General features: G+C 35.8%; 1 pseudogene; it reads left to right on the top strand.

The window, feature by feature from the left end:
• The first annotated feature begins 11,393 nt into the window (after positions 1-11,393).
• Positions 11,394-17,084, top strand: LOC114888060 (annotated as a pseudogene).
• The last annotated feature ends 940 nt before the right edge of the window (positions 17,085-18,024 follow it).

Here is an 18,024-nt window from a genome sequence, read left to right as displayed (position 1 = left end):
TCTATTTTTTACCTATCATTATACAGACTTGGCATTCTGAATGAGAGTCTCTGATTAAGCCATCTGTACTGGCTATCCACAGGGCAAGTTTCAGGAATAGACCTACCAGAGTTTTCTTTTTGGTTTTGCCTCTGGAAGGAGTAGTATTAGGAAATTAAAATATAATGTGATTGCCTTTACCACTAGGAAGTTGGGTGCACATATCATCAATTCTAGTTTAAGCTCTGAAGAAAGGTCACTCTTCAGCCTACTCTTGTTTTATTCTGAGAAATTAAAATAGTGTCCTGAGAAAAAGTCTTCTTCTGCTGGTTAATAAGTGCAGTCCCTCTCCTGGTGTAATTGTATCTGTCAAGGTAATGGCAAACATTTTGTGATGTAGGAGACAGAGAAAATTTTATCATCCCATGATTCCCCCAACACAGGCCCCCACTCCCACCAACACTTATGACACCTTTCCAAAGAATTTGCTATTCACTCACATTCAGATGAAGTACACATTCACACAGATGAGGCAGCCAGCCCTTCATTCTCTTACCATCTCCTATTCTAGTTACTATGGCTGTGTAGCAAATTACTTCAAAGTTTACCTCAAGACTGTGAGCAAATTTCAGCATAAAACCATTATCTATTATGCACCTGAATAACACTGGTTAAGAATTCAGAAAGGCCATAATGGAGATCATTTATCACTGCCTCATTAAATCTGAGGCCTGAGAGGGAAGACTCCAAGCCTGGAGGCTGAAATAATCTGAAGGCTCTCTAAGTCACATGTTTGAAGGAAGATGCTGGCTGACAGTGAGAAGGACCTTGTTAATTTACCACCTGGGCCTATACATGTACACTCCCCAAGTTGTATTCCTCATAGGATGGTGGTTGGGTTCCCAGGACAAATATCTTTAGAGTGAGGAAGGTAGAATCTATGTACTTTTTACGATTTGTCCTCAAAAGCCACAGAGTATCCCTTTTGCCATACTCCAAGGGTCTAAACCAGGGGTCGCCAACCACCAGGGCTGAAGACAAGTAGTGGTCAACGGCCTGTTAGGAGCCAGGCCACACAGCAGGAGAGGAGCAGCGGGCGGGTGAGCAAGCGAAGTTTCATCTGCTCTTCCCCATCGCTGCCATTACCACCTGAACCATTCCCCCCATCGCTCCCATTACCACCTGAACCATCTGTCCCATCGCTAGCATTACCACCTGAAACACTTGTCCCCAGCCCGTGGAAAAATTGTCTTCCACAAAACCGGTCCCTGGTGCCAAAAAAGATGGGGACTGCTGTGCTAAGCAATCCACAAGGTCAACCTCAGATTCAGTTGAGGGGGATATAGACCCCACCTCTCAGTGAAAGGAGTGTCAGTAACAGCAAAATTAGAACTTATAAGGGGTTGTGGGGGAAGGATGGAGTGGGAGTTTGGGCTTAGCAGATCCAAACTAGTATATATAGGATAGATAAACAACAGGGTCCTACTGTGTAGCACAGGGAACTATATTCAATATCTTGTGATAAACCATAATGGAAAAGAATATGAAAAACAATAAATAAATAAATAAATATCTATATCTGAATCACCTTGCTGTACAGCAGAAACTAACACAACATTGTAAATCAACTAACTTCAATAAAATATTTAAAATATTTTTTTAATGTAAAACATGTAAGATGGGAGAGAGAAGAGAGAGGACACTAGAGAATTGTGGAAATCAGTGAAAGTCTAAAACATGGGTCATTGAAATTCAAGAATGTGAGGAGAGAGAATACAGAAAGCCAATATTTGAAATGATAATGAACACACGTTTCCAAAATCTGCTGAAAGTTACTAGAAGGGAAAGGTATAACTGTTTTGGTAGTCTTTACTCCAGCATCAAGGATACCTGAGGAGTCAATTCTTGATTAAATCTACCTTAAAACATCACCTCAGGGAACTATTAGGAATTTGATTGTATTGGCTCAATGATAAATGAGAATCCAGCCCAGGGCTATGTACTGAATTAGCATCTGTATCTCAATGTCAATGTTGTTTATCAAGTAATGAATAACTGGATATGGTTAGATGCAGCTGCACTAGAAAATGGACATTATTATGTATCCCTTGAGAATTTTGCACCTAGCTAGTAACATAGCCTTGAGGGAATAATGTGAGCTGCTAAGGAAAATCGCTGAAAGGAAACCATGGCTTCTTTGAGCGGACCTCTTCCTCAAGTTATGTTAATCTCTCATAATTACACACATCTAGACTGTAGGACATCTGGGCCTTTGGAAATAGTGACTATAGGTCTTAGACTTTAGCTATTCTATGTTGGTTACCTCACCCTCAGAGACTATTGATACTCTTAGCTTTTAGCTAAGTACACTTGATATGGAGAGAAGCCTATTTACTCTCATGAATCTGATTGCCCATCCAAACCTATGACCACTGCTCCTTAAAAAGCAGAATGGGCATTGCAGGTAGATTGTAAATAAAGGGGGGCATAGAAAGTAGAAAATGGCTCTGAGATATTATTTTTTGGTGCTGCCAATCTCTTAAGTGGTAATACATCCACTGACATGGAAGGCAAAGTAAACAAAATCAAACAAAGAGAATGTTGAGACATATTTGAAACTGTGACAAGAAGAATAACATTCCTCCCCCACAAGATGCCTTTTCTATAGTTTCCTATATCTGTGGATATGTTACCTTGTATGGCAAAAGCATCTGCAGATTAAGTTAAGAACCTTGAGATTTTCCTGAATTATCTGAGTGGAAATAATGTCATCACAAGGGTTTTTATTAGAGGAAGGCAGGGGGATCAGAATCAGAGAAAGAAATATGATGATAGAAGAAGCTGTCAATTGGAGTGAAGTGGCCATGAGCTAAGGAATGCAGGCAGCTTCCAGTGCTAGAAAAGGGAAGTAAATAGATTCTCTCCTAGATCTTCCTGAAGGAATACAGTAAGTCCCCTACATACGAATGAGTTCCATTCCGAGAGCACGTTTGTAAGTTCAATTTGTTCATAAGTCCAGCAAAGTTAGCCTAGGTACCCAACTAAAATAATTGGCTAAATAGTACTGTACTGTAATAGGTTTATAATACTTTTCACACAAATAATACATAAAAAACAAACGCAAAAAATAAAGAAAACATAATCTTACAGTACAGTACTTTGAAAAATACAGTAGTACAGTACAACAGCTGGCATACAGGGATTGGCATCGAGTGAGCAGGCGAGAAGAGTTACTGACTGGAGGAGGGAGAGGAGGTGGGAGATAGTAGAGCTGAAGGATCGTCAGCCATAGGAGACAGAGGGCAAGCTATCTTTTTGCATGGCTCCACTTTCTCAATTATTTTCACTTTTGTTTCCATCATCACTGCTTGGCGCTTCTTAGCAGTATCAGCTATATCACCGCTGCTTTTATGCCTGCTTCCAGACTTCCTGGGCTTGAAATAAAGATACTGTATTACTGTACTCTATACAGTACAGTACAGTAAAGTACACAAAAGCACAATGACTTGTACAGGATGCACACACATGACAAGTACACCAGACATGTGAACTAACTTATGTGGTTGGACATATGAACGCATGTTCACATCTTTGCAAGTTCACAACTTGAATGTTCGTATGTAGGGGACTTACTGTATAGCTCTACTGATATCTTGAATTTGGCCAAATAAGCCCCATTTTGCTTTTCTGACTTCAAAACTGTAAGATAATAAGCATATTTTTAAGACACTAAGTTTTGGTAATTTGTTACAATAGTAACGCAGTTGTAGCTACCAATTACATAAGATGGAATGTGCAGTGATGAGTAATGAGGCAGGACAAATGATATGCCTCTGATTTAACCAGTGGTAGAAGCTATGGTATCAGTAGCCATCACCCCATGCATGGACCTTTATTCAACTCTCCTTTTAAGAGAGCAAGAGACCATACTAGAACCTGGGCCAACCTGCTATTTACTATGAAAACATGGTCTTTAAGGGTATTAATGATGTTTCAGTCATTTAAAAGGAGAATGGTTGCTGCAAAAATAATGATAATGGAAATAAGAATGCTAAATTGAGGGGCAATATATATTTAATCAATAATGAAATAATTAAAAAGGAGGAGATTGATGTGATTGCTACAAAAAGCTAGTGGCACATTATTGCCATCTGGATGGAGAAAAACCAACCCCTGGCAGGCAACACAGCAGCTAAAAGAACCTGCCAAATATGTTCCCTTTATCTCATCTCAGATACGTTTAAATTCAAGCACGTTAAAGGAGAAACACACACACACACACACCACACCAAGATATCAGAACAGGGTACTGAAGAAACTTAATCTTTCAACGTAGTAGTAATAGAGGATAAATGATATGATTTGAGGATCAATATAATTTCATTAAATCTCCAACAAGGGCTCCAAGATTGTACACTATAATTAAAGTTAAACAGGCTGGGTAAAATCTTTAACTTTAACAGGTAAAGTTAAACAGGTACAAAAAGAAAACTTTTTGTGGGAATAGATATTGATACACCATATACTGGAAGACAAGGGGATATGATCAGATGGTTAAAACTGAAACCTGGAATGTAAATTCATACTATGGCAGCCGTTACCAACGTTATGGTGAAAATATAGATTATCCTGTACCATGGTGTGGTAACGCCACCAGTACCAGAAGACATAATTGGAATGAATGAGACCATAAATGCAATAAATCACCATTGAATACTTATAGTTGGATATTGGGCAAGTCTAAACTTTGTTTTGTTATTGTGCTAAATAAAAACTTTTTGGAATTTTTGAAAGCAGAAATTTTGTATTCAAAGAAGAATAGCAGAAGTAAGCATACTAGATTCAAAATATCTCCACTTACAAGAGTTCTCACTGCCCTCTAAGAAAACTAGATAGTTCCTGAAAAGTAAATGCTCACTCTTATGACTTGAATTACATAGTTTCTCTAATAGCATCTGCTTCCTGCTATGATGACAAGCTAAAGTGTGAAATTGACTGTTAGGATGTTGTAGAGTTGGCTAAGGTTTCCTTTTATGTTCTATCTCAATTTTGAAGAAAGCCAAGCACATATTCCTTTTATTTTTTTTCCTTTCTTTTCTTGCTTTGTCCTGTCTGTCCCTCTCTCTCTCTCTCTCTTTCTTTCTTTCTTTCATTACTTTTTTACTTTATCTCTCGATTGATTGATTGATTTTTTGTGGAAACATCAGAGGAGACTATTCACTGCTCTTCTCATAGGGTGTCTGAATTTTCCAGTATACTGTTAATGACCTAATGAAATGAGGCATCGACTTGATTGCCATCAAAAGTAAGTTGATTCACTACATTGATTATAATATAACATTACCTTTTTCAGAAAAGATAGCCAAGAAATTTTGAGAAATAGAATAAAGTATATGACTAATCGTTATAACATATGTACAATATGCAGTGGGATACATGACTAATGGTTAATTATACCATCTAAAATACAGGACCAGATCAATTTGTTAAATTATTAGGAATAGCTTGAGCATGGGTCACAGAAGACATTCCATAAACAGTACAGTGTACAAACTCTTTTACTTCATTCTTCTAACAATAAAGTGCTACAACACTTTTCGGATTTTGGTAGACACATATATATCACATGAGGATCTTATTAACATCTATACAAAAGTTACCAGAAAGAAATCTGAATCTGTGAAAGTTTCAGAGCAAAAAAAGGTTTTTGAGAGACTTGCAGACAATTGCAGTGCAAGCAACACAATTAGGGATATATTATAATAATACACAAATATATCATTAATGATGATTTTAGGGGGACATTTTATCCATGAGGTGGTTGTCGCTTGCCTTTTGGAACCAATAGAACCTCAGAGAACTTCATTATCTTGTTGGCAGAATGGTCTAAAACTTATGTTTATTAAACAAAGCAAGCTAGTTTAACAATGGAAGCTTCCAAATCTCATTTCTATATTTAAATTGGTAATCTATCACCATTTGACTACAGAAGTTGAAGAATAAGACTTTGAATAGGCAGAATTAAGGAATTATATGTGGCTGTACAGGAAAACTTAAATCTTGTCCCCAGGAGGTGATATTTGAATATTTAAGAGCATGTGACATGACCAAAGAATTCTTTCTTATGGCCAAGCAAATGAACCCTCCTTAGTTGGGTAAATTACAACAACACTCCAAAGGGAATCTGCACAGAAATTACTGTGCAGAATACGTGAGGGGAATTAAATTTGATCCTGTAGCTTCTTCCAACCCCAGGAAAGAAAAAAAAACTGTTGCTTATTCAATTGGGGTTTAGAATTCAAAGGTGGATTTCCTACTGATCCTTGGAGGTCGCTATTTGGATATATGAAATGAGAAGGCACAGTGGTTCTTGGGCTATATGTTTGTGGGCTTGGCCACAACTAAAGATGCTGATGCAGTAAAATGTTGTTCAGAAATAATAAAGAAATGATGTAAAGATGAATCAGGAAATAGTTAACAGTAGCCTGAAGTGGCTGCAAATGGATCCTGAGAAAATACAGCTCTACATCAGGTGCTGCTTATCCTCTGATCAAAATAACATCTAACAAAAGAAGTAAGCGTTTAGAACAAAGTATTGCGCCTCAAACCAATTCATTGGGTTATGTCTTTATATTAATATAGTCATTCCACTGGAGGCAATTTGACAAAAAACAAAACTGTTGTACAGATCTAGGAGATGCCTTATTACCCCCAAGTATCAGTTAAATTGAGAGTTGGATGAGGAAATAAAACACCTGTTAACAGAAATTTAGCTGAAGAGTAGTAGATTATACTCTGCAAAAAAATGGTCTCTGTCTCTCTCTCTTTCTTTTTCTATTTTCTGTGCTTCCATTTGGACACTTTCAATTGACTTATCTTACAATTCACCACTCTGTCTCTCTCTTTATTTTTTGCTGTATATAGTCTACTATTAAATTCATTTTAGAGTTCTCGATTTTGTGTGTTCTAGAACATCTAGATTTTTAAAAATTCACTTTATAGATTCCTGTTAAATTCTCTATGCATTTTTCCATTTTTCATATTTTTATATATTCTAAAACATATTAATCAGAATTATTCTAGGTCCTTGTTAGGTAACCCCAATACTTGAATCATCTGTGAGTGTAATTCTATTTTTTTTGTCTTTCATTTCCAGTCAAATGGTCCATGTTGTTTCTGTATCTTTTCAGATACTGTTATCTTCCTTTGGAAATTATTAACATTTCCTTCTTTAGGAAAGTAGAGTGGTTACTAGTCTCATTAACTATGGGCTGTCTTGAATTGAGTCTGGATTGCAAGCCTTACAAATCTAGGTTTACCTTTGATTTGTCTTTGGCTTTCCAGGGTTTTCAACTATAATCCTCTTATATTTTGTGGACCATTGCTCTAGTGGTTTTTTTAACTCTAGTATATGCCTAATGAAGCTTTCAAAAATATCCTGTTTACTTGTCAGTGACATTTTGCTAATGATTTTAGTCATGATTTCAAGCAACTTTAGGCTTTAGCAAATGTATTAAGAGAGAAGCAGTTATGTCTTTGAAACCCCCCAGTCTTCACCAGAAATTCTTGTTTCATCTTTGTCCAGTCACAGTACTACCCTCTGGGCTATGATCTGGATCTTCAACCTCCTGCTTTAATCAGAATTAGGAAATTCTCTTAGAGTAGAAGCAGCTATATCACCCAGGTCACTATTCCAAGATTTCTCCTGCTCTATGCCTTTGCACCTCTCATTTTGATCTGCACTGTTAGCTTTCTGTCTCCTTCAAACAGGTAAGATCTGTATTTTGTTGGCTTTTCTAGTTATTTTAGGTAGAAGCACTGATTGGCTTTCAGAAACTTTATTTCACAAAACTGGGAAATATTTCAAAGCATAGTTTATTAGACTTTTTTCATGTAGAGGAAATTAGAAGTCATTAGAATCTCTTGTTAGAGCTCAATAGCATACTTGTGTATAAAATAACTATGTAACAACATAAACTGTATAGGTTATAGATACACATGTTAAATTGAAAAAAAATTAGGAAAAAAGTGGACACAGAAATCTTATTTTCCCATTAAATCATGCTTGTAAAAAAATGTGTCTTTCACTGAGCCTAAAAGCGTCCACATACTGAAAGTATATGTTTAAATTTTTGACCAACCTGGCTGCCTGGCCAAGCATTAGATGGTTATTAATGATGCAATGCATGGTGCATAATAAAAGTAAACAACTGAGGTGGGCTTTTTTGTGCATGTGCTTTGGTTTTTGTTTTTTAGTATTTTTCTGATAAAAATATGTAACAGCAAAGTGTTTAGATTAAAAAAAACCTGAGGTGCTGCTATTCAAAGAATGGCAATAAATTTTTTATCTTATGTGATTGTAAATATAGATTTCCCTAATAATAATATATATTATACACATTATTTCAATTAGAAAACATTATTCACAGGAATATTTTACCTAAAAGTCTTATTAAATATAAAGGTTTATATTCTAATTATCTTAATTCTAGCATTTGATTCTTAATAAGAGATAATGATATATTCTTATTTTTTTCTTATTTATTTCAAATATTATTGTCTCTAATGCATTTTATTTTTAGTTTCTCACTGTGTAAAACATAAGAACAATATTGAAATACATCCTAAATTATTTTTTCTAAGGTAGCCATATTGTATTATTATTACTTATTATCATTAATATTATAGTTATTCCTTTTTGACCACCAAGAAAGGAGGCAAATCAAACAATGAGTAATTAAAATACCTTCTCACTTGATCCAATGTAATCAACCACTAGACCAAATGTCCAGCTTTTTTTGGAAGTAAATCATATTAGATTAGAATTGAAACACATTGTTGTGTTGTAATACGCTGGTCCTTAATTAAATTCACAGCATCTTCCTTGCAACAGGAAAAGTTTAATCCATGTGTTCTGACTGAAAGTGGGGCATACAAAAGTCCCAGTGTGGGCTATTATCTGATCCATTATGATGGCAGGTTTTTTGTTAAAAGTTGATTTGTAGGCTAATTTGGAAATTCTTAAGTGAATTATTTCAGCATGTTATCAAAAAGTGGCCTTCGGCTATTGCAAATTATGATAGCATAATTATTATCATAGGGAGATAAATTTTGTTTGCCTGAATTCTGTTCCTGGCTATCTTTGTGGGTAATTATTCAGATTAGCGTCATCTCTGTGTTAGCAAATAGCACATGTGGCTATTTTACGTGTCACTAAAAAGGCAAAATAATACTTATTAAATGGTCAGGTTATTTAATCAATAGACATTCATATAACAGAAACCAGAGAAATCATAATACAGTAATACACTTTAAATTTCTTGATTTAAATAAATGCCCTTAAGGGCTTTCATCATTTTAATTAATTACCAAAAATTGTTCCATTAGTAAATATATGTATAGGAAAGTCAATTACATATTACATCTTAGTATTTCATTCTAGACTTGTAGAACTTACTCATGGTTTTTGTCTGTTTGTTTTAGTAATATAGGCCACTTCAGCAGATACTGTAATATATATATATAAATTATGTATTTCTGATATAGTTAGTGGATAAAAATGTTGCATAGAAAATGTATCTGTTGACATCTCACCACTTATTGTTCCAAGGAAAAATTTCTAAACCTCAAAAATAATAATGAACAAGAGAACAATATTTTATATTAATTACTTGTGAAGTATTATTTCTAAGATATATAGTGTAGCCTCTACATATGAGATCAACAAACTTAAAAGAATACTCTTTCTCTCTCATTGACTAATTTCATGTACTTTTTGACTTCTGTGTTCTAGTTCAGAGTAATTCACTCCCCGATTTTTATCAAGTTGTGTTACTTATGTACAAAAGCTCATTGTAGTTATCAATTAATGACCTATCCTGGCCCCTTCAAATCTACTACTATACATTGTCAGAAATTATAGCTTTTCTCTGTACAAGATGAGTGCAGAGAGGAGGAACAGGAGGCTCTTCATTCTGGAATGTGTGGTTATTTTATATCAAGGTGTAGAGAGAAAATGAAGAGCTGATCGTGTTATTGGGGAAGGTTTTTCTCATACACTAAATTGAAATAAGACTAAAAATGTGGCTGTTTATCTATCACACAGAATGTCCAAAATATAATACATATTCAACATAATTGAACACCCCAAAAGAAGTATAAAGACTATTCAGTTCACTAAATTAAACAGTAATATGCTGAACTATCATACAAAAATCACCTTGACTGAATTAAAGAGAAAAACATATTAATGGAAAAATTTGAAATCAGTTAAATTAAGTTGTTTCAGTTTCAGGGTAATAGAAAAACTAAGAAACATGTTTAAAGGGGGATTTATTCACTGGAACACAGATCTTTTAATGAGAAGAATAAGATTTAAAATTTTTTATTGTAATAACAACAACCATTTTTTTGTGAATTCTGTAAGACTTATCAGTGTGGTTAGCTACACCCTGAAGGACATTCATGATGATCAGATATTTACACTCCTCAGTGAAGGCTCGAACAGCACAAGTCCAGAAAGATGCTCAGATTGAGGAAGGGAGGTGAAAAGATACTGGGGTCCAAAGGCCAAACCAGGCAGAAAAATGTGTCTGCTCAGTACTTGCGTGAGATTGAGATGGCCAAGTCGCAGAGGGACAACTAGCTGAAGAAGGCCAAATATGACATCTAGGTCAACACCCTCTGAGCACAGGGTGACCTGGCCAATCAGCTTCAGGTGGCCTAGACTAAGCAGCAGCTGGAGGAGCAGAAGGCACAGGTGCAGGTGATGGAGCAGCCCAGCAGGGGGCAGTGCAGGAGCAGGAAATGGCCTTGCTAGAGCTAGAGATTCGAGGTCAGAATATATTTTTGTGGGTTTTTTCTCCCCATTTAAGTGCTTTATTGATTCCCTTATATTGTTTTCAATTCATGATGTATTTTTGTAACAAGAGGCCTATACACTGAAAACAAGGTAGGAAGCAGGGAAGAAATCAATATCAGAAGATGCCTTGTAGAATCTTAGTTAAAGTCTTTGAAAGAAAAAGTAAACTTCCAGTTAGCTCAAATAGCATAAAAGAAATTGACCTGGTGAAGCTAATTCAAATGATGACAGAACACAAATAAGAAAAGAAATGTTGGCCAAATAGGGGAGAAAAAGGAACCTTTGTACACACTTGGTAGGAATGTAAATTGGTGCAGCCAGTGTGGAAAAGAGTATGGAGGTTTCTTAAAAAACTACAAATAGAACTACCATATGATCCTGCAATTCCACTCCTGGGTATATATCCAAAAAAAACAAAAATACTATTTCAAAAAGATACATGCACCTCAGTGTTCATAGCAGCATTACTTACAATAGCCAAAAATATGGAAGCAAGCTAAATGTCCATCAAGAGATAAATAAAGAAGATGTGGTGAGGGAGACCTTCAAGACGATGGAGAAGTAAGATGTGAAGATCATCTTCCTCCCCACAAATACATCAGAAATACATCTACATGTGGAACAACACCTACAGAACACCTACAAAGATTCCTACACAGGATAAATCCAAGGAGAAACATGCCAAGACACATACTAATCAAACTACAAAAATTAAATACAAAGAAAAAATATTAAAAGCAGCAAGGAAAAGACAACAAATAACATACAAGGGACTCCTCATAAGGTTAACAGCTGATCTTTCAGCAGAAACACTGCAAGCCAGAAGGGAGTGTCAGGAAATAATTAAAGTGATGAAAGGGAAAAACCAAGATTACTCTACCCAGCAAGGATCTCATTCAGATTCAATGGAGAAATTAAAACCTTTACAGACAAAGAAAAGCTAAGAGAATTCAGCACCACCAAACCAGCTTTACAACAAATGCTAAAGGAACTTCTCTAGGCAGGAAACACAAGAGAAGGAAAAGATGTACAATAACAAACCAAAAACAATTAAGAAAACTGTAAGAGGAACATACATATTGATAACTACCTTAAATGTAAATGGATTAAATGTTCCAGCCAAAAGACATAGACTGGCTGAATGGATGCAAAAACAAGAGCTGTATATATGCTGTCTACAAGAGACCCACTTCAGACCTAGGGACACATACAGACTGAAAGTGAGGGGATGAAAAAGATATTCCATGAAAATGGAAATTAAAAGAAAGCTGGAGAAGCATTCTCATATCAGACAAAATAGACTTTAAAATAAAGACTATTACAAGAGACAAAGAAGGACACTACATAATGATCAAGGGATCAATACAAGAAGAAGATATAACACCCATATTTATGCACCCAATTTAGGAGCACCTCAATACATAAGGCAAATGCTTACAGCCATAAAAGGGGAAATCGACAGTAACACAATCATAGTAGGGGATTTTAACATCCCAGTTTCACCATTGGAAAGATCATCCAAAACTAAAATAAATAAGGAAACACAAGCTTTAAATGATACATTAAACAAGATGGACTTAATTGATGTTTATAGGACATGCAATCCAAAAACAACAGAATAAACTTTCTTCTCAAGTGCCCATGGAACATTCTCCAGGATAGATCATATTTTGGGTCACAAATCAAGCCTTGGTAAATTTAAGAAAACTGAAATCATATCAAGTATCTTTTCTGACCACAATGCTATGAGACTAGATATTAATAACAGGAGAAAATCTGTCAAAAATATAAACATATGGAGGCTCAACAATACACTACTAAATAACCAAGAGATCACTGCAAAAATCAAAGAGGAAATCAAAAAATACCTAGAAACAAATGACAATGAAAACACAATGATGAAAAGCCTATGGGATGCAGCAAAAGAGGTTCTATGAAGGAAGTTTATAGCAACACAATGCTACCTCAAGAAACAGGAAATACCTGAAATAAACAACCTAACTTTACACCAAAAGCAATTAGAGAAAAAAGAACAAAAAATCCCCAAAGTTAGCAGAAGGAAAGAAATCATAAAAATCAGATCAGAGATAAATGAAAAAGAAATGAGGAAAACAAGAGCAATTATAAATAAAACTAAAAGATGGATCTTTGAGAAGATAAACAAAATTGATAAACCATTAGCCAGACTCATCAAGAAAATAGGGAGAAGACTCAAATCAATAGAATTAGAATGAAAAAGAAAAACTAACAACTGACACTGCAGAAATACAAAGGATCATGAGAGATTACTACAAGCAACTATATGCAAATAAATTGGACAACCTGGAAGAAATGGACAAATTCGTAGAAAAGCAAAACCTTCTGAGACTGAACCAGGAAGAAACAGAAAATATAAATAGACCAATCACAAGCACCAAAATTGAAACTGTGATAAAAATCTTCCAACAAACACCCCAGACCAGATGGCTTCACAGGTGAACTCTATCAAACATTTAGAGAAGAGCTAACACCTATACTTTTCAAACTGTTCCAAAATACAGCAGAGGGAGGAACACACCCAAACTCATTCTATGAGGCCACCATCACCCTGATACCAAAACCAGACACAGATGTCACAAGGAAAGACAACTATAGGCCAATATCATTGATGAACATAGATGCAAAAATCCTCAACAAATTACTAGCAAACAGAATCCAACAACACATTAAAAGGATCATGCAGCATGGTCAAGTGGAGTTTAACTCAGGAATGCAAGGGTTCTTCAATATAGGCAAAACAATCAATGTGATACACCATATTAACAAATTGAAGGAGAAAAAACAAATGATAGTCTCAATAGATGCAGAAAAAGCTTTCGACAAAATTCAACGCCTTTTTATGATAAAAACCCTCCAGAAAGTAGGCATAGAGGGAACTTACCTCAACATAATAAAGGCCATATGTGACACGCCCACAGCCAACATCATTCTCAGTGGTGAAAAATTGAAACCATTTCTCTAAGATCATGAACAAGAGAAGGTTGTCAACTCTCACCACAATTATTCAACATAGTTTTGGAAGTTTTAGTCAGAGTAATCAAAGAAGAAAAAGAAATAAGAGGAATCCAAATCAGAAAAGAAGAAGTAAAGCTGTCATGGTTTGTAGATGACATGATACTATACATAGAGAATCTTAAATATGTTACCAGAAAACTACTAGAGCTAATCAATGAATTTGGTAATGTAGCAGGATACAAAATTAATGCACAGAAATCTCTGGCATTCCTATACACTAATGATGAAAAATCTGAAAGTGAAATTAAGGAAACACTCCCATTTACCACTGCAACAGAAAGAATAAAATACCTAGGAATAATCTTACCTAAGGAGAAAAATGACCTGTATGCAGAAAACTATAAGACATTGATGAAAGATATTAAATATGATACAAATTAAATATGACACAAATAGATGGATAGATATACCATGTTCTTGGATGGGAAAAATCAACATAGTGAAAATCACTATACTACCCAAAGCAATCTACTGATTCAATTCAATCCTTATCAAACTACCAATGGCATTTTTCACAGTAGAACAAAAACTTTCACATTTGTATGGAAACACAAAAGACCCCAAATAGTCAAAACAATCTTGAAAAAAGAAAAATGGAGCTGGAGGAATCAGGCTCCCAGGCTTCAGATTATACTACAAAGCTGCAGTAATCAAGACAGTATGGTACTGGCACAAAAACAGAAGTATAGATCAATGGAACAGGATAGAGAGCCCAGATATAAACCCACACATGTATGGTCACCTTATTTTTGATAAAAGGGGTAAGAATATACAGTGGTGAAAAGACAGTCTCTTCATTAAGTGGTGCTGGGAAAACTGGACAGCTACCTGTAAAAGAATGAAATTAGAACACTCTCTAACACCATACACCAAAATAAAGTCAAAATGGATTAAAGACCTAAATATAAGACCAGACACTATAAAACTCTTAGAGGAAAACATAGGAAGAACACTCTTTCACATAAATCACAGCAAGATCCTTTTTGACCCACCTCCTAGAGAAATGGAAATAAAAACAAAAATAAACAAATGGGGCCTAATGAAACATAAAAGCTTTTGCACAGCAAAGGAAACTATAAATACGATGAAAAGACAACCCTCAGAATTGGAGAAAATATTTGCAAATGAAGCAACTGACAAAGGATTCATCTCCAAAATGTACAAGCAGCTCATGCAGCAGCTCAATATCAAAAAAACAAACAACTGAATCCAAAAATGGGCAGGAGACCTAAATAGACACTTCTCCACAGAAGATATACAGATTGCCAACAAACACATGAAAGGATGTTCAACGTCACTTATCATTAGAGAAATGCAAATCAAAAATACAATGAGGTATCACCACACATCAGTCAGAATGGCCATCATAAAAAAATCTATGAACAATAAATGCTGGAGAGGCGATGGAGAAAAGGGAACATTCTTGCACTGTTGGTGGGAATGTAAATTGATACAGCCACTAGGGAGAACAGTATGGAGGTTCCTTAAAAAAACTAAAAATAGAACTACCATATGACCCAGCAATCCCACTACTGGGCATATTTCAAAACCATAATTCAAAAAGTCATCTACCACAATGTTCACTGCAGTTGTACAATAGCCAGAACATGGAAGCAACCTATGTGTCCATTGACAGATCAATGGATAAAGAAGATGTGGCACATATATACAATGGAATATTACTCAGCCATAAAAAGAAATGAAATTGAGTTATTTGTAGTGAGGTGGATGGACCTAGAGACTGTCATACAGAGTGAAGAAAGTCAGAAAGAGAAAAACAAACACAGTATGCTAACACATATGTATGGAATCTATAAAAAAGAAAAAAAAGTTCTGAAGAGTCTAGGGGCAGGATAGGAATAAAGACGCCGAGGTAGAGAATGGACTTGAGGACACGGGGAGGGGGAAGGGTAAGCTGGGACAAAGTGAGAGTGACATGGACATATATACACTACGAAATGTAAAATAGATAGCTAGTGGGGAACAGCCACATAGCACAGGGAGATCAGCTTGGTGCTTTGTTACCACCTAACGGGGTGGGATAAGGAGGGTGGGAGGGAGTTGTAAGAGGGAGGAGATATGGGGATATATGTATATGTATAGCTGATTCACTTTGTTATAAAGCAGAAACTAACACAGCATTGTAAAGCTATTATACTCCAATAAAGATATTAAAAAATAAATCAATAAATCAATAAATTTCATCCCCATTAAGAAAAAGATATTGTATATATACATAAACACACATGCACACATGCACACCCATAAACACTCACGCACACAATGGAATACTACTCAGCCATAAAAAGAATAAAATGTTGCCATTTGCAACATCAGGGATGGACTTGAAGGACATTATGTTAAGTGAAATAAGTCAGACAGAGAAAGGCAAATACTGTATGATATCAGTTATTTGAGGAATCTAAAAATTACAACAAACTAGTGTATATAACAAAAAAGAAGCAGACATATATAGAGAGAACAAACTAGCGGTTACCAGTGAGGAGAGAGAAGAGGGCAGGGGCAAGATAGGGGTAGGTGAGTAATAGGTACAAATTATTTTGTGTAAAATAAGCTGCAAGTATGTATTGTACAACACAGGGAATATAGTCAATATTTTATAGTAACTATAAATGGAGTATAACCTTTAAAAATCATGAATCACTATATTGTATGCCTGTGACTTATATAATATTGTACATTAACCATACTTCAATAAATAAAGAAGTTAACACTAATAAAGAATTTAAAAAAAGAAGAAGACAATGGGAGCCCAGTGCTGCAAGCCTGAAGCACCTAGTCAATACAGATAATTCCCAGCTGATAACACAGAGAGAGGCAGAAGATGTTTCTGTATGGATGCATGAGGAGACCGAGGCCTTTGCTCTAGAGGCCAGAGTCCCAGGCCAAATCTAAGCAGGTGGCCAAGAAAGCAGTAACTTTCCAGCTGTACCAGGAGGCTGCTCAGCTGATGCCTCTAGAGAACATGCCACAGGTGGCAGGAAGGACCAGTGGTCCTTTGACATCAGCCAATAAGGTCATGCTGGCATCCCGTGGAAGTGGAGCCATGGGAGTGGCCAGAATGACCTGTGAAGTACTGGACATCCTGAGCCACTGCCCTGAGAGTGTGGGGAGACTCACAGGTGTCAGCAGCTCCCAGGTAGACCACAAGCACTTGCAAACAGCCTGAGACCTCAAATTTCACTGATGCCTAGAGTCACGGCTCAAGTTCCCTGAATGCTCCCCTATTGCATGCACTTCAACTGACCACTCTGAACATGTTCATTGACAGCTGTTGTTCCACCCTCATCTCTCCTTGCCAAATTGTCTGTGCCTTGCCTCAGAGAGGATGTGCTATTTTAGAGGGAAAAGCCCTCCCTTCCATCTAATTTTGGAAGTCTTGGTGTGAGATGGGGTCTAATTTTTCTAGTAAAGAGTTGAAGATGAACATTTAATTTTTCTCCTTGTCCTGGTGTTAAGGTCACAGACAAATGAAGATGCTAACTAAGAATTTAAGTCTCCACTAAATAACTTGAAAGCAAAAGGGCAGTTTAGAACTCACCTATAGAACCATATTTCCAAAATCTGCAGCAAGAGTGACCAGTGGTGGTAGCAATTGTATCCAGCAGCAGCAATGACTAGCAAGAAAAAAATGAGATTTATTTTCTTTTGGTAGTGTTGTTGATGGTAGTGTGTATTTGTGTTTCTTACCTAAATGTGGTTATCAGATAAAATACAGGATGCACAGTTAAATTTGAATTTAAGGTAAACCTCAAGTTCTATTTTTAATAAGTATACTCTGAATTTTGCATGGGGCTACTTCTACTACTTCTTTGTTGTTGCTATTATTTAACTGAATTTCCAATTTAACTGGGCACCCTGTATTTTTATTTGGTAAATTTGTAATCTATCCAGTAGCCTTATATTGAATGTGTTTTCACCTTGAGTTAGCAGATTCTTTGTTGCCAAAAGCTTTGATTTTATAAAAGTCAGTACCATGAAGAGGGGAGCGAAAGATAATATGTACTAGTTTGTTAATTTTAATTAGAGATAGTGATAAGATTAGAGAGGAACCTAATACATGCTACGTTTAGAAGATGTCAACACTTGCTAAGCATGTACAAAACACT

The sequence above is a fragment of the Monodon monoceros genome, unplaced genomic scaffold (genome assembly GCF_005190385.1).
Source record: "Monodon monoceros isolate NGI ecotype Baffin Bay Population unplaced genomic scaffold, NGI_Narwhal_1 Super_Scaffold_8, whole genome shotgun sequence".
NCBI classification, from domain to species: domain Eukaryota; kingdom Metazoa; phylum Chordata; class Mammalia; order Artiodactyla; family Monodontidae; genus Monodon; species Monodon monoceros.
This window is presented reverse-complemented; position numbering and strand designations above follow the sequence as displayed.